The sequence below is a fragment of the Bufo gargarizans genome, chromosome 4 (assembly GCF_014858855.1).
Source record: "Bufo gargarizans isolate SCDJY-AF-19 chromosome 4, ASM1485885v1, whole genome shotgun sequence".
NCBI lineage: Eukaryota > Metazoa > Chordata > Amphibia > Anura > Bufonidae > Bufo > Bufo gargarizans.
This window is the reverse complement of record NC_058083.1, coordinates 110,865,731-110,887,904: the sequence shown is the minus strand read 5'-3', so window position 1 is coordinate 110,887,904 and position 22,174 is coordinate 110,865,731.

Here is a 22,174-nt window from a genome sequence, read left to right as displayed (position 1 = left end):
CAGACCTGGACAAATTGAATGAGGGTCTTTAGATCCAGGATGGGACGTAGAGAGTCGTCCTTGTTTGACAATGTGAAGAGGTTTGAGTAAAACCCTTGAAAGTGTTCTGAGGCTGGAACATGAAGGGAATGAATAGCCTGAAAAAAGGCAGCCTCCTGAGACTTGGACTGAAGTGACGACGGAAAGAGCTTGTTTCAGAGAGGGATGAGAATTCAATTTTGTATCTGGAGAATACCACTTATAAGCCCCAAGCGTCGTCAACACTTGTGACCCAGGTCTTCTGAAGACCCTCCCCCACCTGAGGGAAGGACTCAAGTAGGGGAAGGCCTTCATATTAAATAGGGTTTCGCAAGCAGGGGCTTGGAAGGCTTAGTGTGGTTGTGCCAGGAGTGCTTGGCATTGATGGAGGACTGGGAAGCCTTTTTGTCCTGATGAAAAGAAGAGTCCCAAAAGGAGCTAAATCATTGGGAAAGTGCTGCCGAGGAGGTGCAGGGACAGTTCTAAGGTAAGAGGGAACTCTTGTTGCTTGTGGCTTCAGAGATAAAGTTCTTACAGGTGCTTGCCAAAAATCTTTTCACCCAGGAATGGGAGAGCTATGAGCACTGTTTTAGATACTGCTTCTGCTGCCCCGTATCACCATCTGGTAGACTGCTACAGAATTGACTGCTGTTCGGTGAGTGAACTCCAAGGAAAGATCACATAGATACCGAGAAGCAAAAACAGGGAGGGTCTGCTTGGTCAGAATCAGTGGGCAAGGACCAAACAAGCTGTTTGGCCCAAAGTTCATAGACTTTAGCAACCAAGGCTGCAGCAAAAGCAGGATGGTTAGCTAAACCAGTTACCACAAAGGCAAACTTGAAACAAAGAGGTGCTGCAGGAGAGATGGAGCTGTCAAGGAGAGGTGCTGGACCAGGCCAAGTAAATGCCAGAATTGCAGAGAAAATGGAGGCTTGAAAAGGCAAAAAAAAACTCCACTCACTGATACAAATCTTGTGCTTGAAGGTGATTGGGAGGGAGGAAGACCCCCTCCCAAGAAATGGAGGTGCTAAGAAGAAAAGGGAGGCGGAGACGGGATGCGGCCTAGTCATGGAGAAATCTGGGGCCTCGAATTAGAACGCCAGACAGGAAAGTGGCACCATCTGCGGGTAGGAAACCGCGGGACCTCCAGAAGAAAGTGACTAGCTGGGCAGCCTCCCTGGAAAGTGGAGAAAAAGTGGGTCCTGGGTTTCAGGGACAGACAAAGAAAGGGGGAGGCTTAGTCCTGGCAAAGCTGGGGAATAAATTAGAAAGGGAGCTGAGGAAGGTGATGTGATCAAAGGCCTGAAGAAAGAAGGGGTGGGAGGAGATGGCTAGGAAAGGTGCAGGCTGAGACCAAGGGGCAGGAAAGGACCTAGGGAGAGGATGGGCCAACGGGAGCTAGAGGTTCCCCCCCATGGGAGCATAGTTACCATCCAGCGTCTTCAGGCGCTGCAGGGTCACCCCTTTTGCATACTTGCACGGACATGGGATTACCGGCAAGCTTATGCTTTAATACTTTGTCCCACATTTCCGCTCGATTACATTTAATTTCATCCATTGACCTCCCTTGCATGTGGTATCCTTTTCTCAGGCTCCCTCTCCGGTCTGGAACCCTGATTCCCCGCCACCCGTGATCACCATGGTAAGCACCTAAAAGAACATCGAAAGTTGATAGAGCAGATTGGATCGTGAACATCACAGGGACATGGGGCAGTAAGTGTGCACACGCCTACACGAACTAACTGTCAGGGGTCAGCCCCTGCAACTTCTGGGTCTCCAAATTGGGCACATGGCCTGAGCTTTTGGGGTGTACCCTAATTTAAAAAAATAAATTTAAAACCAAAAAGCAGTGTAGGCTACCTCCTCCTCCACCGCTGCTTCTACATCCACCGCCTCCTCAACCTCCTACTCAATATGGACCTCGTCCTCCTAGATCAAGATTATCATTTTCTATTTTTTGGTATTTTTATGATATTTAAAATAATTTCCCTATTCACATTTGTTTGAAGAGCACTTGCCATGCTCTTAACCACATTTTGATGCCATTTGCAGCCCTCTAGCCCTTTCCATGACATTTTTACAGCCATTTTAGTGCTCAAAAGTTTGGGTCCCTATTGACTTCAATGGGGTTCGGGGTCAAAAAATCAGGTGACCACAATCAACCTTAGCCATACCTTTATACAAGATAAAATACTTCATGTTCTTATGTTTGAATGTTTATCTATTACATTCAGACGAGGACGAAGTATTGGAGACCAATTGGTACATAGCCACTTTGAGGCACCCCCTGCACCCGATACCTGGCTGATGGATAGGAGGTGTGGTACCTACAAATGTGGCAGATGCAAAGCCTGCTCATTCGTGGAAGTGGGGAACACTTTATCTAATAGTAATCATGAATGCACATACACAGCCCGCACATTTGCGAATTGCAACACTGAAGGCCTTGTATACTTGGCACATGTGGGTGCGGCATGAAATATGTTGGTAAAACTTGTAGGGCCTTCAAGAAGAGCATACTGTAGTACGTAGGTGACGTTCATCATAAACGTGGCAAACCACTGTCTAGACATGTGGTGCTCCTGCATGGAGCTAACCCTAATACACTACGCTTCTCAATGATAGAAACAATCAAACACTCTATCAGGGGAGGAGATATTGATACGATCCTAAAGCAGAAAGAATCCAAATGGATCTTTATGTTAAATACCATGTCGCCAATAGGACTGAATGAGAACATTTGATTTCTCATGCTTTCTATAGCCGGCCATTTTAGCAATGAGATAGTGAATACCGGATTATGGTGTTGCACGTGAGTAGGGGAGGTACTGTGGCCATCTCCAACACTGTACTTTTCACTCTCTCTTTTCATTATTGCCCACATCTACCCGGCACAATAATAAGATACACAACATGAATGTGCCTAGTCAGACGTGGACCTAGTACCCATACCCCTCCCGTCTGCAGATTCCCTTTTTTCTTATCATTATGACTATGGATCTATATGGTATTACCCCTATAGGTTCTTATTATGGGGGTTTGATATATATTTAAATGTTCTTACGCCCACTAGTGTTCCTAACATCTACCTTCTATGGATGATGTATTGGTCGGCGGTGAGTTCACATAGCTGAATCGCATGACCGAAGCCGGCGGAGACACGTCCAGCGATGCCGCGGTGGGACCATGTGACCTAGGGGGCGTGGTGTCGTCAGGTGACTAGCGACGCATTGGTGTGATGCGTATCACGTCACCAGAACACGCCTATTCCCATTCAACTTACAAATGCGGCGTCCGACACTTTACAGCGCGACAAGAAGGGCCTTCCCACCGCATCACTATCACTAAGCGGGCTATTTAAATCGCATTATGAGCAGTCACCAGCGATCTCGCATTTTATCTATTGAGGCGTTGGCGCAGGAGAGTCCGCAGGAGCATAGGCCACTCAGATCATTGGACACTAAGGTCAGCAGTAAGGCTATTGCGTTAGTTACATCTTCCTCTGTTTCTTCCTCCTACAGACTATCAGTGGTGCAGCCGGACTGGTGTGTTTACCGAATACATCAGCTATTCTATGTGCTCACTCTGACTATTCATTCCCGGGCACGCAAGTACCATTGATATATCAAAATTGGTGCAGTATCTTCAATGCACCATATCTTACCTAATTGTATGGGAATCACTTCCACTAAATTGCTGTGGAGGGGTTGGTTCTGGTCCATAGGTCGGACTAGACACAATGATCTATTATAAGAATTATCTGTTGTGAATGACGAATTCACTAGTGTCATTAATGATAGTCTGCTGTGAATGACAACTCTAGGTGCCTAAAAGCGTGTTGTTACCAATTGCATGTCACCGCCAGTTCTGTGAGAAGGTCTGGCAGACGTTCTTCTCTACCTCTTGCATGACGTTCTTTGTTTTGGTTTCACTTTGTCATCTCCTTTCCTTCTCCCAGGTGTCACCTATTTAGACTAATTGTCTCCCTTTATATTCCCTCCCATACTGCCTCACTTTGCGGTTTATACTACTTCCTGGATGAGGTGTTCACTGCTGGAGGCTGCTGCTGTTGTTTCCTCAGATAAGTTTTTTTCCTTTATTTGTTTCCTTGCTGGCTTAGAAACATAGAATGTGTCGGCAGATGAGAACCATTTGGCCCATCTAGTCTGCCCAATATACTAAGTACTATGGATAGCCCCTGGCCCTATCTTATATGAAGGATGGCCTTATGCCTATCCCATGCATGCTTAAACTCCTTCACTGTATTTGCAGCTACCACTTCTGCAGGAAGGCTATTCCATGCATCCACTACTCTCTCAGTAAAGTAATACTTCCTGATATTACTTTTAAACCTTTGCCCCGCTAATTTAAAACTATGTCCTCTTGTAGCAGTTTTTCTTCTTTTAAATATTCTCTCCTCTTTTACCTTGTTGATTCCCTTTATGTATTTAAAAGTTTCTATCATATCTCCTCTGTCTCGTCTTTCTTCCAAGCTATACATGTTAAGGTCCTTTAATCTTTCCTGGTAAGTTTTATCCTGCAATCCATGTACCAGTTTAGTAGCTCTTCTCTGAACTCTCTCCAAAGTATCAATATCCTTCTGGAGATATGGTCTCCAGTACTGAGCACAATACTCCAAATGAGGTCTCACTAGTGCTCTGTAGAGCGGCATGAGCACCTCCCTCTATCTACTGGCAATTCCTCTTGCTATACACCCAAGCATTCTGCTAGCATTTCCTGCTGCTCTATGACATTGTCTGCCTACCTTTAAGTCTTCTGAAATAATGACCCCTAAATCCCTTTCCTCAGATATTGAGGTTAGGACTGTATCACAGATTTTATATTCTGCTCTTGGGTTTTTACGCCCCAGGTGCATTATTTTGCACTTATCCACATTAAATTTTAGTTGCCAGATTTTTGACCATTCCTCTAGTTTTCCTAAATCCTTTTCCATTTGGTGTATCCCTCCAGGAACATCAACCCTGTTACAAATCTTTGTGTCATCAGCAAAAAGACACACCTTACCATCGAGGCCTTCTGCAATTTCGCTGATAAAGATATTAAACAATATGGGTCCCAGAACAGATCCCTGAGGTACCCCACTGGTAACAAGACCTTGGTCTGAATATACTCCATTAACTACAACCCTCTGTTGCCTGTCCCTCAGCCACTGCCTAATCCATTCAACAATATGGGAGTCCAAGCCCAAAGACTGCAATTTATTGATAAGCCTTCTGTGTGGGACAGTATCGAAAGCCTTACTGAAGTCTAGATAAGCGATGTCTACTGCACCTCCGCCATCTATTGTTTTAGTCACCCAATCAAAAAAATCTATAAGATTAGTTTGACATGATCTCCCTGAAGTAAACCCATGCTGTTTTTCATCTTTCAATCCATGGGATTTTAGATGTTCGACAATCCTCTCCTTAAGTATGGTTTCCATTAATTTCCCCACTATTGATGTCAGGCTTACTGGCCTATAGTTGCCCGATTCCTCCCTACTACCTTTCTTGTGAATGGGCACAACATTTGCTAATTTCCAATCTTCTGGGACGACTCCTGTTGCCAGTGATTAGTTAAATAAATCTGTTAATGGTTTTACTAGTTCACCGCTGAGCTCTTTTAATAGCTTTGGGTGTATCCCATCAGGCCCCTGTGACTTATTTGTATTGATTTTAGACAGCTGACTTAGAACCTCTTTCTTTGTAAAGACACATGCATCAAAAGATTCATTAGTCTTCTTTCCTAACTGAGGTCCTTTTCCTTCGTAAAGACTGAACAGAAGTATTCATTGAGGCAGTCAGCTAGTTCTTTATCTTCTTCTATATACCTTCCTCCTCTTGTTTTTAATTTTGTAATTCCTTGTTTTAGTTTCCTTTTCTCATTTATGTATCTGAAGAATGCCTTATCGCCTTTTTTCCCTGACTGAGCTAATTTCTCTTCTGCCTGTGCTTTAGAAGCTCTTATAACTTGTTTGGCCTCTCTCTGCCTAATCTTGTAAATTAGCTTGTCATCCTCGTTTTTTTTTTTTTTTTTTTTTTTATAATTCCTAAATGCTATCTTTTTGTTTTTAATGATTTTGGCCACTTCTGCTGAGTACCACATTGGTCTTTTCCTTTTTTTGCTTTTACTGACAAGCCTAATGCAATTTTCTGTTGCCTTCAATAGTGCCTCTTTTAACCCCTTAAGGACATAGGACGTACCGGTACGCCCTATTTCCCGAGTCCTTAAGGACCAAGGACGTACTGGTACGTCCTATCTTTAAATCGGCATTCCGGCGCCCCAGGGGTTAATCTGAACAGGATGCCGGCTGAAATCATTCAGCCGGCATACTGTCAAAACGCCAGGGGGGGTCATGTGACCCTCCGTGTCGGCGATCGCAGCAAACCGCAGGTCAATTCAGACCTGCGGTTTGCTGCACTTTTTTCAGTTTCTGATCCCCGCGGTCCCTGACCGCGGGGATCAGAAACTTCAGAGTGCCTAAAATCAAGATTTTGCACCCCTGCACGATTTGATGGCAGCGGGTGGTGCAGGGGGGGGTGTCGCAGGCGGTGGGGGCGTTGCGGCACGCGATCCCCCGCCCGCCTCCCGTTGAATAATCGTTGGCGTCTAGTGGGTTATACCAGGGTGCCAGCACATTGCTGGCACCCTGGTATAAACGGCTGACATCGTTGATGCGATGTCAGCCGTTTAACCCTTTCCATACAGCGGTCCGTACGGACCGCTGTATGGAAAAGGTTAACAGCGCAGGGAGCTTCCTCCCTCTCCGATCGGGGGGCTGCTGTGCCTTTGCAGCCCCCTCAATGGAGAGGGAGAGAGCCCCCCGAAGCCCCGTCCTCACCCTTCCCCGTCTGCGAAGTTGTGGCAGACGGGGAAGGTTCCCATGGCAACAGGACGCTTGCTCAGGCGTCTTGCTGTCCATGGTGCTGAACAGATCTATGCTAAAAGCATAGATCTGTTCAGTGTAAGTAAAATACAGTACAGAACCCTATATAGGTTCTGTACTGTATTATACAGACATCTGACCCACTGGATCTTCAAGAACCAAGTAGGTCTGGGTAAAAAAAAGTGAAAAAAGTTAAGATAAAAAAAAACATTTATCACTGAATAAAAATTAAAAAAATAAAATACACTACACATATTAGGTATCGCCGCGTCCGTAACGACCTGATCTATAAAACGGTGATGTTACTTTCCCCGCACGGTGAACGCCATAAAAAAAAAAAAAAGAAAAAGAGAAAATTGAAATTTGCCCACCTTACTTCCCAAAAAAGGTAATAAAAGTGATCAAAAAAGTCGCATGTACGCCAAAATAGTACCAATCAAACAGTCATCTCATCCCGCAAAAAATGAGACCCTATTCAAGATAATCGCCCAAAAACTGAAAAAACTATGGCTCTTAGACTATGGAAACACTATAACATGATTTTTTTTGTTTCAAACTTACATAAATAAAAAGTATACATATTAGGTATCGCCGCGTCCGTATCGACCGGCTCTATAAAAATATCACATGACCTAACCCCTCAGGTGACCACCGTAAAAAAAAAAAAAACGGTGTAAAAAAAAAGCTATTTTTTGCCATCTTACGTCACAAAAAGTGTAATAGCAAGCGATCAAAAAGTCATATGCACCCCAAAATAGTGCCAATCAAACCGTCATCTCATCCCGCAAAAAATTAGACCCTACTCAAGATAATCGCCCAAAAACTGAAAAAACTATGGCTCTTAGACTATGGAGACACTAAACAATTTTTTGTTATTATATTATATGTTATTGTATAAAACTTACATAAATAAAAAAAATTGTATACATATTAGATATCGCCGCGTCCGTGACAACCTGCTCTATAAAATTACCACATGATCTAACCCGTCAGATGAATGTTGTAAATAACAAAAAAAACGTGCCAAAAAAGCTATTTCTTGTTACCTTGCCACACAAAAAGTGTAATATAGAGCAACCAAAAATCATATGTCCCCTAAACTAGTACCAACAATACTGCCACCCTATTCCGTACTTTCTAAAATGGGGTCACTTTTTTGGAGTTTCTACTCTAGGGGTGCATCAGGGGGGCTTCAAATGGGACATGGTGTCAAAAAAAACAGTCCAGCAAAATCTGCCTTCCAAAAACCGTATGGCATTCCTTTCCTTCTGCTCCCTGCCGTGTGCCCGCACAGCAGTTTACGACCACATATGGGGTGTTTCTGTAAACTACAGAATCAGGGCCATAAATAATGAGTTTTGTTTGGCTGTTAACCCTTGCTTTGTAACTGGAAAAAAAATATTAAAATGGAAAATCTGCCAAAAAAGTGAAATTTTGAAATTGTATCTCTATTTTCCATTAAATCTTGTGTAACACCTAAAGGGTTAACAAAGTTTGTAAAAATCAGTTTTGAATACCTTGAGGGGTGTAGTTTCTTAGATGGGGTCACTTTAATGGAGTTTATACTCTAGGGGTGCATCAGGGGGCTTCAAATGGGACATGGTGTCAAAAAAACTGTCCAGCAAAATCTGGCTTCCAAAAACCATATGGCGCACCTTTCACTCTACGCCCCGCTGTGTGGCCGTACAATAGTTTACGGCCACATATGGGGTGTTTCTGTAAACAGCAGAGTCAGGGCAATAAAGATACAGTCTTGTTTGGCTGTTAACCCTTGCTTTGTTAGTGGAAAAAATGGGTTAAAATGGAAAATTAGGCAAAAAAATTTAATTCTCAAATTTCAGCCCCATTTGCCAATAACTCTTGTGCAACACCTAAAGGGTTGACGAAGTTTGTAAATTCAGTTTTGAATACCTTGAGGGGTGTAGTTTATAGAATGGGGTCATTTTTGGGCGGTTTCTATTATGTAAGCCTAGCAAAGTGACTTCAGCTGTAGTGGTCCCTAAAAATTGGGTTTTTGTAAATTTCAGAAAAATTTCAAGATTTGCTTCTAAACTTCTAAGCCTTGTAACATCCCCCAAAAATAAAATATCATTCCCAAAATAATTCAAATATGAAGTAGACATATGGGGAATGTTAAGTCATCGCAATTTTTGGGGGTATTACTATGTATTACAGAAGTAGAGAAACTGAAACTTTGAAATTTGCTAATTTTTCAAAATTTTTGGTAAATTGGGTATTTTATTATGCAAAAAAATAAAAAAAATTTTCTTTATTTCACCAGTGTCATGAAGTACAATATGTGACGAAAAAACAATCTCAGAATGGCCTGGATAAGTCAGTGTTTTAAAGTTATCAGCACTTAAAGTGACACTGGTCAGATTTGCAAAAAATGGCCTGGTCCTTAAGGTGAAAATGAGCCTGGTCCTTAAGGGGTTAAGTAGTCCCATTTCTCCTGGACTCTAATGAAACTGTTCCAATCTGATAGGGACTCGTATACCACTAATCTAATTTTAGAAAAGTCCGTTTTTCTAAAATCTAAAACTTTTTTGTTTTTGTGTGGTGTGACTCAGTCACTGTACTTATAGTAAACCACAGTGACTGGTGATCACTAGATCCCAAGCTTTCCCCTACAGTAATATCATATACCAAATTCCCATTTGTGAATACTAAATCTAAAATGGCCTCCTTCCGGGTTGGCTCCTCAACTACTTGTTGTAGAGATAATCCCATTAGGGAATTTAGACTATCTGTACTCCTGGCAGAACTAGCTATTTTGGTTTTCCAGTTTACATCAGGAAGATTGAAGTCTCCCATAATGATAACTTCCCCCTTCAATGTCATTTTAGCTATTTCCTCAACTAGTAGATCATCTAATTCTTTGACTTGGCTAGGTGGTCTATATATCACACCTACATGAGTTACCTTATGATTATCAAGCTGCAAGGTAACCCAAACTGACTCTAAATTGTTCTCGCTAACTTGTATCAAATTAGATTTTATGCTGTCTTTCACATACAGGGCCACCCCTCCCCCCTTCTTGCCTTCTCTGTCTTTCCTGTATAGAGAGAACCCTTGTATTGATATATCCCAGTCATTACTCCCCTTGAACCATGTCTCAGTAACAGCCACTACATCTATATTCTCAGATGCCATTATAGCCTCAAGTTCATTGATCTTATTCCCTAAACTGCGAGCATTTGTAGATAAGAATCTGAGCTTGTCATTTCTTAAACTTTGTGCTACTGGCATTTTCTGGCATTGTTCTGGGGGGCAGTCGGACTGCTGGATTATCACTCTTTTGCCCCCCTTTCCTAGTTTAAATGCTCCTTAGCAAATGCTTGGAACTGTTCACCGAGGACATTCGTTCCTTTGAGACAAAGATGCAAACCATCTTTCTTGTACAGTTCTTTTCCATTCCAACAAGAGCTAACATGAGACACAAAGCCAAACCCTTGGTTCCGACACCATTCACCAAGCCATACATTGAATCCCTTAATGCGCATCTTCCTGTCATGCTGAAGGTTATGCACAGGCAAAACTGCAGAGAATGAAACAGTTGATGCAACCTCCCGTATATCCTTTCCAAGTGTGTGAAAAGATTATTTCACCTTTGAAACCTCATTGCAAGCCAGATCGTTTGTCCCCAGATGGATAATAACATCCACTTCCCTTTCCTGTTTTGCTTGCCTAACAATATTAAGGATCAGTCGTCTATCCCTGCTAGCGGTAGCACCAGGGAGACATCTTACAACACCATTCTCCTCAAACTTCACACCTCTTATGATGGAATCGCCCACCAACAGTTGCTTACTATCAGTCCTCACCTTCTCCTTTTTGTCTTTGGCTGCAGTCTTGCATACTTTAGGCATGGGAGATGATTGTTTCTCACCCACTGTGCTTGAGCCATCCGCCATGTTGCTCTTGCACTCTGAAAGTGCTGCAAATGAATTATGGAGAGCCACAGACTGTGGGACATGTCTTCTATCCACAACTCTCAGTCTACCAGAACCTACAGTAACCCATCTTCCATTTCTAGGGGGCCTCTGTGGCAGTGGCATTGCAATGTTCTCAGTCTGCGTTTGCTTAATGGTTAATTTACAAATCTCATATTTCAAAAAGGTAATTTCCTGTTGCATTATGGAGAGCTGTCTACAGATCAGACAGTATCCAAACCTCTGAAGAGTGGAACCTGAAATAAAAGCACAACAATTCCTGCACAGAACCAGGTCTGCCATTGCAAAGAGGGAAAAAACAAACAAATCTTACTTGTTTAGAATGTATCCACCTCCAGATTACCTCCTGAGTATCTCCTGAATATCTCCAATGCACTTGCAGATCAGCACTTGATTAGACCAGCACTAGATTAGCAGTCTTGAAAAAGCAGCAAGCTTTGATTCTAGGTGACCCTGACTCCGTCCGTATTAAGGTGACCCTACTCCGTCCGTATTAAGTGCAGGGAGCCAGTGGTCGTGTCCCCTCACTATTATAGGGTTTTCAGGTGTCACACAGTATTAGGTACGTGGGCATGCAAACGTCTAGTATAGAGACCCTTGCATGGGCATAGCAGTCAGGGAGAGCTCTAGGGGTTTTATAGGGCTCACCTATATGCTCCTTAATTTGGGATCAAGCCAGTTGGATGTTTATTTATAAGTTCCAGATTTCTGCAACATCATCCGTGACATTGCAACAAGCTTAGGCACCTATATTATTGCATCTAAAAAAAAACGGCGAACAGTGTATCTGGCATCTAGATAGAGAGTTGTATTTTCTATCGTACTAATGAATGTACTCAGCAGTTATTTTGATATCTATAAAGATAACCGTATACAGTCAGGTCCATAAATATTGGGACATCGACACAATTCTAACATTATTGGCTCTATACACCACCACAATGAATTTGAAATTAAACAAACAAGATGTGCTTTAACTGTAGACTGTCATCTTTAATTTGAGGGTATTTACATCCAAATCAGGTTAACGGTGTAGGAATTACAACAGTTTGCATATGTGCCTCCCACTTGTTAAGGAACCAAAGTAATGGGACAATTGGCTTCTCAGCTGTTCCATGGCCAGGTGTGTGTTATTCCCTCATTATCCCAATTACAGTGAGCAGATAAAAGGTCCAGAGTTCATTTCAAGTGTGCTATTTAGAATCTGTTGCTGTCAACTCTCAAGATGAGATGCAAACAGCTGTCAAAATCAGTGAAACAAGCCATCATTAAGCTGAAAAACAAAACAAACTCATCAGAGAGATAGCAAAAACATTAGGCGTGGCCAAAACAACTGTTTGGAACATTCTTAAAAAGAAGAAGCGCATCGGTGAGCTCAGCAACACCAAAAGACCCGGAAGACCACGGAAAACAACTGTGGTGGATGACCGAAGATTTCTTTCCCTGGTGAAGAAAACACCCTTCACAACAGTTGGCCAGATCAAGAACACTCTCCAGGAGGTAAGTGTATGTGTGTCAAAGTCAACAATCAAGAGAAGACTTCACCAGAGTGAATACAGAGGGTTCACCACAAGATGTAAACTATTGGTGAGCCTCAAAAACAGGAAGGCCAGATTAGAGTTTGCCAAACGACATCTAAAAAAGCCTTCACAGTTCTGAAACAACATCCTATGGACAGATAAGACCAAGATCAACTGGTACCAGAGTAATGGGAAGAGAAGACTATGGAGAAGGAAAGGAACTGCTCATGATCCTAAGCATACTGCCTTATCAGTGAAGCATGGTGGTGGTAGTGTCATGGCATGGGCATGCATGGCTGCCAATGGAACTGGTTCTCTTGTATTTATTGATGATGTGACAAAAGCAGCAGGATGAATTCTGAAGTGTTTCGGGCAATATTATCTGCTTATATTCAGCCAAATGCTTCAGAACTCATTGAACGGCGCTTCAGAGTACAGATGGACTATAACCCAAAGCATACTGCAAAAGCAACGAAAGAGTTTTTTAAGGGAAAAAAAGTGGAATGTTATTCAATGGCCAAGTCAATCACCTGACCTGAATCCGAATAAGCATGGATTTCACTTGCTGAAGACAAAACTGAAGGGAAAATGCCCCAAGAACAAGCAGGAACTGAATACAGTTGCAGTAGAGGCCTGGCAGAGCATCACCAGGGATGAAACCCAGCGTCTGGTGATGTCTATGCGTTCCAGACTTCAGGCTGTAATTGACTGCTAAGGGTTTGCAACCAAGTATTAAAAAGTGAAAGTTTGATTTATGATTATTATTCTGTCCCATTACTTTTGGTTCCTTAACAAGTGGGAGGCACATATGTAAAACGGTTGTAATTCCTACACCAGTCACCTGATTTGGATGTAAATACCCTCAAATTAAAGCTGACAGTCTGCAGTTAAAGCACATCTTGTTTGTTACATTTCAAATCTATTGTGGTGGTGTGTAGAGCCAAAAATGTTAGAATTGTGTTGATGTCCCAATATTTATGGACCTGACTGTATATTGAGCATTACTTTCGTGTATCTAGAAAAACGACATTGTGTATTAAGCATTCATCTATAATCTATACTGTATACTCAGTATTTATTTTACCATAACTATGTGTACCGAGCATTTATTATTTTGGTGTACCTAGATTAGGCCATAATTATTCTATACTAGGCACCCCATATGGCTCTGCCTATGTCATCTATCCACAGGATCAATCTAGGGCATTTAGGAGGTTCCTGAACACGGGATCGCCCCTATCGGGGCGGCTATTCAGTTTTTTTAGGCAGGGACCACTAAGAAAAGGGTCAGCATCAGGGACTGGCCCAAATCAAATGCGACCACCCTGCCCTGAAAACTGTCTCCTCCAGCCACTTGGAGAGAACCAGGAACATCCTCTCTGCAGTATACCCAATGCTTATCCACTTATGCTTTGTCATTTTTTTTTTCTTTTTTCTTTTGTGTTTTTTGTGGGGTTTTGTTATTTTATATGCATATCATTAAAGGCTACGTTTTATAACAGGGGGTACTCTGTGACCATATGTTTCAATGTTGCAATAAAAAGCAACCTTAAAAACAACATTACACAAAGAGTCAATAGTGAAGAATCAAGTCATGTCTGCGATTTAATCCTTTGGGAATGCATGAACCCATACGAAAAATCTCCCCTATGAACAGCAGCGTAATGTGAACTGACCGCAGACACGTTTCTTGCTCTGGCATGCGGAATATCCGAGATGTATCTGCAGATTCTGACCTTGAGGCTGTTAGTGGTACAACCCACATATTGGAGGTGGCGCAGGGAGCATGCGATACAGTAGACCACAAAATTAGTATTACAATTAATGTATTGTTTTAATTCGAAGGATTGTTGATTAGCAATGGAGAAAATGTGACACCCAATTTGGATTACTTTACAAGTGCACCCCCGATGGCCACATTTAAAATTGCCCCTATGTCTTAACCAAGTGGGTTGAACCGGTTCAGAGAACAGGGAAGGACTCACTTTCTGTGCCAAAGTACAGTAGGTGCTCGACGAGCTACACATTTAATACCTAGTAATATAATAGTATATTCAACAATATACTCTAGAAAACAAAGATACTGGGCACTCTCAGATTTTGCAACCAATATTGAATTTATTAACTAAATTATGTGCTAGATAAATGGTGAATACCACTATATATTAAAATCCAAACAATTTAAAATCAACAAAATCCACTACTTAACACTCATAGTAAAATCATACACCATAAAAATAGAATACTAAAACAATAAATATAGCTAGTTGGATTATTCGCAAAGATATTCCCAATAACTAGCAGCATTCAAGGGTGTAAATCCATTGGTTCGAATCAGCGATCCGAATTTTACTATATGAAGACAATGCTTTTTAGAAAAAAGTTGTGAAGTAAATTTTTTCAACACGAGTTCGAATTAAATTTTTCGACAAAAATTTGAATAAAACAGTTTGAATAAACAGAAATGTCTTTTCCACTAATTGATTTGTATTAAGTTGCTTGGGCAAAGTTTGTTACAGCGGCGTCCTGCTACATTGAATTCTCAGTGGCGTCCCACTGAAAAGAGTTAATGTGTATTGCCAACACACAATCGATAATAAATTGGAACAGTCTTACTATTCGAAGCAGCTGGATGCCTGTATGGTACTCTGGACACTGGTCTTTGTGTATATTCGACCGTGGTCCTGCGAGTTATATCGAATAATTCTGTCTGTCTCTTCCACGCCGGCCGCTTGTTAGCACGAGTTTTAATAGCTGTGCACAATCTTTCTCAAGCTTCCAGACGCCTTGTGGATGCAGACGATATCTTTACCAGGCAATATCTTTCCAAGCACTTTCCTTATATCAATAGTCCATATATTGTGGTAGGATCCTTTGGGGGGGGGTTGGAACCAGACGCGTTTCGGGGTCTTATGTTACCCCTTCCTCAGTGGTTGCTTTCCCCCCTGCAATACCCCTCTTTTATAGGGGATATGATGTCATCTCCATTCCAATTCAGCTCCTCCTGCATTGGTTCATTTGAATCGAAATTGCTGCTAGTATTATCTCCAGGTGATTGGTATCACTCTCTCAGCTTGCAAATAATCCATACTTTTTATTATGTTAAAAACATCCTAGCAACATAGTAAATAAAAGAACTTCCATTTACATAACTATAATATTACTATTAATTGGTCTAAAAAATGCATCCAGTCCCAATGTGATTCTAATGCGGTAACGATGCGTTTTTTGTAAAAGTAAAAATAAGATAAAAATCTGCCTCAATCAAATATACTCCACTTCAACTTAATTAGCATACAGTTTTTCTTTTATTGGATTAAACATATCCTAGCAACATCCAAAACGCAAAACCTTCCATACACTTATACAATGGTAATAATGCTATCTTATGCTCAAAAAACGCATATACTCCCTATGCGGTATTGATGCGTTAGTGATGCGTTTTCTATTAAAATCAAAACTGAACAAAATATAGCTAAATCCAATGTAGTTAGGAATCACATGGGACTATAATATGCTGCATATTCCATATTTTCTAATGTTCGCATTATTCATGTATCAAACATACATTTTTCATTTATCGGGAAGTGGATTGTAGAGTATGGTGAAGGCCCCCTGCCAAGGGAAAAAAACAGCTGGGTGAATAACAACACTCGGCTAAGTTGACCATCAGCAGGGGGCGCCCACCAGGACATATAGAGGAAACCAAAGAGTTTGAATTCTGCGTTTAAACCACCTGGTATCGTAGTGTTCAACTCAAAAATTTGTTGGCCTTCACCATAATCTACAATCCACTTCCCGATAAATGAAAAATGTATGTTTGATACATTATCAATTGTGTGTTGGCAATACACATTAACTCTTTTCAGTGGGACGCCACTAAGAATTCAATGTAGCGGGACGCCGCTGTAACGAACTTTGCCCAAGCACCTTAATACAAATCAATTAGTGGAAAAGACATTTCTGTTTATTCAAACTGTTTTATTTGAATTTTTGTCGAAAAATTTAATTCTAACTCGTGTCGAAAAAATTTACTTCACACTCGCTGATTCGAATGAATGGATTTACACCCTTGATTGCTGCTAGTTATTGGGAATATCTTTGCGAATAATCCAACTAGCTATATTTATTGTTTTAGTATTATATTTTTATGGTGTATGATTTTTCTATGAGTGTTAAGTAGTGGATTTTATTGATTGAAATTGTTTGGATTTTAATATATAGTGGTATTCACCATTTGTCTAGCACATACCGTATATACTCGAGTATAAGCCGACCCGAATATAAGCCGAGGCCCCTAATTTTACCCCCAAAAAATGGGAAAAATTATTGACTCGAGTATAAGACTAGGGTGGGAAATGCAGCAACTATGTTTGCATAGAGCAGCCTGTGTTGGGGCTCATACTATACACGCAGTGTTACTGCATGCGCTGCGTTACGGCCGGCGTGCAGGAGAAAAGAAGAGCGGTGATAAACAGTCATTGGACCACCCACAGAGGCTGCAGAGGATGAGTGGGAGAGACTCCCATCAACTGGGCATTTTTTTTATTTTTATATTTATCAGGTTGTTTATTTATTTATTTTTGTTCAGGGGGAGGGGGGCTGTCCAGGGGCCGGTACTTACTGCCGGTGTAAATCTCGCGGTCTGCTCCCAGTGTAAATCTCGCGGCCTGCGTGTCTCGTGAGATTTACACTGGGAGCTTAAGGCTACTTTCACACTAGCGTTCTGCTGTCCGCTCGTGAGCTCCGTTTGAAGGAGCTCACGAGCGGAGCAGAACGCTTCCGTCCAGCCCTGATGCAGTCTGAATGGATGCGGATCCGCTCAGACTGCATCAGTCTGGCGGCGTTCAGCCTCCGCTCCGCACGGCCAGGCAGACACCCGAACGCTGCTTGCAGCGTTCGGGTGTCCGCCTGGCCGTGCGGAGGCGTGCGGATCCGTCCAGACTTACAATGTAAGTCAATGGGAACGGATCCGCTTGAAGATGAGCTTTTTGAGCACAAAAATATGTGCCCAAAAACTCGTCTTATACTCGAGTATATACAGTAATTTAATTAATAAATTCAATATTGGTCGCAAAATCTGAGAGTGCCCAGTATCTTTGTTTTCTAGAGTATATTGTTGAATAGATCGGGTGAATCTATTTCACTGAGAGCACCTCATTTGATCTTGGCTGATCCAGTGCGTCACATCATATCTATATTGTCTATACATTTAATACCTGCACTGGCAATGCCCACCCACTGTTCATCATAACTGAAAACAGATAGATGCTTCCTAACCATTTGGCAGATACGTGAATATTCCAGACTGTAGCTAGTGGCAAAGACCGGGACGGATTTTTATATTTGTGGAACTTTCTGCTGGTATTTGCAGAAAAAATCAAGTCAGACCAGGATTTGCTAAGGGCATACTCTCTGGCTAAATTTAATACATGGCCAGAGAATCTGTAAACTGAGAAACTATCTGTTTGGGTTGATAGTATCTTACAACCTTTGGTCCAATCTATTCCTGGCTTCGTGCTTGATACCACAGCTGTTTTACAGGCTTTTCATGATTTTACCTGGAAGCCGGATGCCAAGTACACTGTTCGCCAGTTTATAATACAATGATATAGATGCCTAAGCTTGCTGCAATTGGCAGCACCATGCTTTAGGCCCCTAAATTCCAACGCATTTTGCCCACAACAATAACCTGAGCTCATCAGGGGACACCTAATCCAGTGTCCCAATAGGCATAAAATATAGATGGAAATCAATTTTCCAACTGATGACAACGATAGATTTACAGCAGACAATAACTAATGACAATAATGGATTTGTTATTTGCAGCAGACAATTTTGGCGACAAACCATTGTAGCCAGTCCAACATGTGGACCAGACCAAGCCCCTCCATAACAGTGTTAGTGAGAGAAGTTCCCACACACTTAAGGAGAGTTTGGTGCATCAAGCATACTGCACCAAATTAATATATCAATGGTACTTGCGTGCCCCAGAGTGGATAATCAGGATGATCACATGAAGTTACTGTTGCGTGTGGTTACCACGCTAGTCTGGGCCAATGCCTCACTGAGTCGAAGATGAGGACCTATGTGCTCTCCGCATTTGCATTTCCGGAGCGCGCCCCCCATCTTCCGGTCCGTGGCATTTCTATGGGGGTGCCGGCCGGGTGTATTGCAGAGCCGCAATACACTACGTATGTGTGAATGGACCCATACTCTGTGGTTTTCTGTCCTAGGAGATGAATGTCTGTAGGTCCAGGGGTTTTCCTTGGTGTAGATAAAGGGGTAGTTGTTGCCAGTGTTTGTTTGGGCTGAATTCGGGAGTGCACCGGGTGAGTTTTACCCGATCCACACCTTACATAATTTACCTGCAAGAAGGACATGACGTGTGTTTCCCTATGGATTGTGGGTGTTGTTTCAGAAGGTGGTATGTCCTCAGTAAGAGCTGGAAGGTGAAGAGGGGCATGAAGAGGGATTTCATTTTTGGCCAGAGAACTCAACCAGCCAGCCTGGCTGAGGATCCTTGTGGGGACAATAGCCAGATCCAAAGCGTTCTAAATACCTGTAAGTCCAGCAGCGGGGAGGGTTCTGCTGAGGCACAGTACCTATGCTTGGAGGGTTTGAGTTCTGCATATCAGCTTATGCTGATGGAGATTTCTTATTCCTTGTTTCTTTTAGGATAAGACTAGAAAGGCAGTCGTGAAGACGTGTCACAAGAACTCTGCTTTGTGTAAAGCCAAATTAGCACTAGCATATACGAAACAGTCACTCCTGCATTGAGAATACGATAGCAGAATATCCCTTTATGATCAAATTATAGTTTTTAAAACATTTTATTTTTAATAAACAAAAAAAAGAGAGGGAGATGCGCTTACCTGGCTGTAAATAATAGCGGAAGCAGGGAGCACGCTGGGAACATAGCATGAAATCAATATAAAAAAAGAAGAGCAGAGATCCAGCTTCCAATGCAAATGTGGAAGCTTTTATTGAAATAATGCATTAAAAACCAAAATGGAAGTCCATGTCTACGGGTTTCGGATCATGAAATACTGATTCTCCATTCCGTCCCCATAAAAAATGAATGGGTCCGCACCTGCCCGGCAATTTGCGGAACTGATGCGGAGCCATTATTACGGACGTGTGAATAGAGCCTAAAGTTGGAGGCTACACCTTTTAATATCTGTGAATTCTTATCCTAGGAGATGGACCCTCTCTCTCCTGTTGCTGTCATGGGTGAAGGGAAAAAGAAGCAGAGAACGGTAGAATTAACTGTTTATAGTATCCTAAATATAATACATATAGTGGAAACAGTCTTACATTACACATTGGTGTACACCACACTGACCTCTTACATCAGTAATCGACAATTGTGTCATACTATTACAAAAGTTTTTACACTGTGATTCTTATAATTTTACTTTCCGCCACAAAGAAAATATGATGACATTGATGAAATATTAGACTATGGCTTAAAGTGCAACTTAACATTTATAAATCAAGTTAGTAATAAGTCAGAGTACATAAATCCCAAATAGGGTCAAAAATGATGTTTTAAAGCTGAGTTCACATCTGTGAGTTCACCGTATCCAGCATAGCCAAATACCACCCTGCACAGCTGTCCCCATTTACTGTAATGGGATCCAGACGCTTTCTGGCATATATGCCGACTTTCGGCCAGACAAAAAAGGTTGCGTGTAGAATTTTTGGTCTGGCTGAAAGCCAGCATGTACGCCGGGAAGCGTCTGGATTACCGCCAGATGCCAATACAGTGAATGGGGATCTGGCGGTATACAGTAATCGGATTACAGTGCTGGAGTTCACAATGCAGATGTGAACCTGGCCTAAGACATGGAACAAGTATTTATAGGAACGTAGGTTATAATATAGTGAGTATCAAAGGAGTTGTACAGGTCCAACACCCCACCGACCACCTGTTTCAGGGTAGCTCTATCCATTGTGTAGTGGATAGAGCTGGTAACTGCAGTGATGTATGCATTGAGGTGAATGGGAGCACTGCTGCAGTTACCACTGCCACCCACTACACACTGGACAGCACTCCAGCGTCAGAGCTACCCCAAAACAGCTATTCGTGCTGGGTGTTCGACACCCACCAATTAGATATCGATAGCCTCAGAATAAGCCATCAATAGCAAAATCCTATTAATCCCTTTAAAGAGGCTGCTTGCAAACAAATAACTTAGACGTTCTGTCAATGCCATATTAAAGAGTTGCGGATTCTAGAGGAAAGACTATTCACAACATACGTTAGGCAGCATTATAAGGAGGACCATATTAACATCATCAGAGCAGTAAATTTTGTTTGCATACTTACCTACTCCTGTTTGTGTCTGAGAATGTGTACTGCATTGATTCAGGGACCCATTTTTTTCAAAAGGTCATCTACCTTAAATCTTTTTGTTAAATCTGTTCATGATGGCAGCATGAGACGAGAGGGTAAGCCACTTCTCTGCTTTCGAATCAATGGCTGTTTGATCTGTTGCTGAAGACTTTAGTAATTAAACTGTTTGCCGAGGACAATATACCTAACAACGCCATGTAAAAATCTGTAGCTGTGAGGCGGCATATAACTAGCAACAAGTCTCAAGCACCTGTTTTGCCCAAGTTCTGCTGGGGCTGTGGGAAAATTACTTAAAGGGGTTGTCTGGGTTCAGAGCTGAATCCGGACATATCCCCTTCTTCCCCCACTCAGCCCCTCTGATATAAGCATTTCATGCTCCAATGCTCTCCCTTGCCTTTCGCTGTATCGCACAGGGCAAGGGCTGTTTGTATTTTTTTTTTTACAATGCTAGGCCGAGGCTTCCGCCTAGCAGTGTTCCCGCTAACATCACAGGTTCTAATAAAAAAGCCCTTGCCCTAAGCGATTCAGCGCAGATCATTGGAGGATGAAATGTCAGAGGGGCTACCTGGGTAAAAAAGGGCAGAAGTAGAAGGGGGTGGGGGGCTGCTTTAGCTGCTGATATCTCCTGACTGGTAGCAGCTAGAAGCATGGTCTTGGTTGAAAGCTGGCATTCATACAAGACCAAAATGACAGCATTGGCCCAAGATAAGCAGGAGATATCACTGTTTGAAATAGAGTTGGGAATAATTGCTGTAATCCTGCTTTTACTTTCACTTTCAGCTGCCTTGACTGCATCCTGATTTCTAACTGTGATATCTTCCTATGTACTTGAGATAATGCTGTCATTCTGGTATTGTGCAAAAGCTTGGAATGACATCTCTCTCACTGGTACCAAACCAGAGACGGTAGCAGTTAAGCAGCACACCCCCCCTTTCAGTCTGGAGGAGAATGAGAAATGAAGAAGGAAAGGAAAAATGGTAACAATATATAAAAATGTAGCATTATCATCATTGGAGTGACCCACTTAATAAAGTTATGTTATTTTCACCACACAGTGAATGCTGTAAATACATTTCATAAAATAATGTTATAAAAGCTGTTTTTTTTTTATTGCCCCCCCCCCCCCCCCCCCAAAAAAAAAAAGTTATTTACTATACAATATTTACCCCAAAATGGTTTTGAAAAAAAACCTACAACTAATCCCGCAAAATAAAAAAAGAATTTAGAAAAAGAAAATTTAAAAGTTATGACTGCTGGAACAGAAAGTGGGAAAATATTATTGGTCCTTAATGATGAATGATGTCACTAAGAGGTTTAAATGCAATAGTGTCCAAAGTTGTATGCCAACAAGATTTACTGCAGACACACAATAAAAATGTACAATAAAAAACTGACATTTCTAGGAGGATTTTTCCAATTTTAATGTGACTGTTAGGAA